This window comes from Pan paniscus, chromosome 12, assembly GCF_029289425.2.
Source record: "Pan paniscus chromosome 12, NHGRI_mPanPan1-v2.0_pri, whole genome shotgun sequence".
In the NCBI taxonomy this organism is placed as follows: Eukaryota; Metazoa; Chordata; class Mammalia; order Primates; family Hominidae; genus Pan; species Pan paniscus.
Genome location: NC_073261.2, coordinates 38,888,616 through 38,890,459, shown reverse-complemented (window position 1 = coordinate 38,890,459; position 1,844 = coordinate 38,888,616). Strand labels below are relative to the sequence as shown.

General features: G+C 43.2%; 1 non-coding gene across 1 annotated transcript; it reads right to left on the bottom strand.

The window, feature by feature from the left end:
- Window positions 1–1,394: 1,394 nt before the first annotated feature.
- On the bottom strand, window positions 1,395–1,501 carry LOC112439044 (U6 spliceosomal RNA). Its single transcript, XR_003027341.1, has one exon. It is a non-coding gene; the product is annotated as a U6 spliceosomal RNA (small nuclear RNA).
- Between the last annotated feature and the right edge of the window lie 343 nt (window positions 1,502–1,844).

Below are 1,844 nucleotides of genomic sequence, written 5' to 3'. Positions count from 1 at the left end.
TATTCATATATATATATATTAGAGACAAGATCTCATTCTGTTGCCAGACTGGAGTGTACAGGTGGGACTACAGGCACGTCCCTCCATGCTCAGCTAGTTTATTTAGTTTTTATTTGTAGAGATGAGGTCTTGCTACATTAATATTTTTGACTGACCGTGAATTGAGCCATGGTCTGCCTACCTGTAAAACCTATTCTGCTTCAGCTATGCCAAATCAGGGCTTTATTTTATCTATAATCTTGGCCAAGTTTTAACACATTTTTTCTAAGTGCCAGAGGGTAGACATTTTAGGCTTTTTATTATTTTTATTATTTTTTTTTGACGGAGTTTTGCTTTTGTTGCCCAGGCTGGAGTGCAATGAGGCGATCTCGGCTAACTGCAATCTCCACCTTCTGGGTTCAAGTGATTCTCCTGCCTCAGCCTCCTGAGTAGTTGGGATCACAGGCACCCGCTACCAAACCCGGCTAATTTTTGTATTTTTAGTAGAGACGGGGTTTCACCATGTTGGCCAGGCTGGTCTCCGGCTCCTAACATCAGGTGACCCACTCGCCTCTGCTTCCCAGAGGGCTAGGATTATAGGTGTGAGCCACTGTGCCCGGCCACATTTTAGGTTTTGAGGAGTACATGGCCTCTGTCCACTACTCAGCCATGCAGTATCAGTGCCAAAGCATCCATAGACAATACACAAAATGAATCAGAAAGGATGTGTTCTGGTAAAACTTTATTTATAGACATTGAAAATTAAATTTTATATAATTTTCTTTTCTTTTTTTTTTTTTTTTTTTCAGACTGAGTTTCGCTCTTGTCACCCAGTTTGGAGTGCAGTGGTGCAATCTCGGCTCACTGCAACCTCCACCTCCAAGATTCAAGATATTCTCTTGCCTCAGCCTTCCGAGTAGCTAGGATTACAGGCGCCTGCCACCACGCCCAGCTAATTTTTGTACTTTTAGTAGAGAGGGGGTTTTACCATGTTAGCCAGTCTGGTCTCGAACTCCTGACCTCAGGCGATCCACACACCTTGGCCTCCCAAAGTGCTGGGATTATAGGTGTGAGCCACCGCCCCCAGCCATAATTTTCTTTTCCTTAATTTAAAAAAATACACAGCTGGGCATGGTGGCTCACAGCTGTAATCCTAGCATTTTGGAAGGCCGAGACAGATGGATCACTTGAGGTCAGGAGTTCGAAACCAGCCTGGCCAATATGGTGAAACCCCGTCTCTACTAAAAATACAAAAAAATTATCCAAGCATGGTGGTGCATGCCTGTAATCCCAGCTACTCAGGAGGCTGAGGCAGGAGAATCACTTGAATCCAGGAAGTGGAGGTTGAAGTGAGCCAAGATCATGCCACTGCACTCCAGCCTGGGCAACAGAACAAGACTCTGTCTCAAAAAATAAAAAATATGGAATGCTTCACGAATTTGCATGTCATGCTTGTGCAGGGCCCATACTAAACTTCTCTGTATCATTCCAATTTTAGTATATGTGCTGCTGAAGCGAGTACAAAATTTTATATAATTTTTATGTGTCAATAAAGAGTACTCATCTGATTTCTTCCAACCATTTAACAATGTAAAAATCATTAACTCAGGCTATGCAAAAACAGGCAGTGGATGGGATCTGGCCCAAGCGCTGTGGTTTACTAACTCCTGATCTAGACCTACCCTGCCTTCTTAAATCTCTTCTGGAGGGATCCCATTAAGTTGGGGAAGATGGAGTTTCCCCAAGTTTGTGCGGCGGTCTGTTTTCCAACTTGCTAGGGCCTAGATCCTGTCTTCTAGATATTTTGACTTTTTTTTTTTTTTTTTTTTTTTTTGAGACAGAGTCTCACTCTGTTGCCCAGGCTG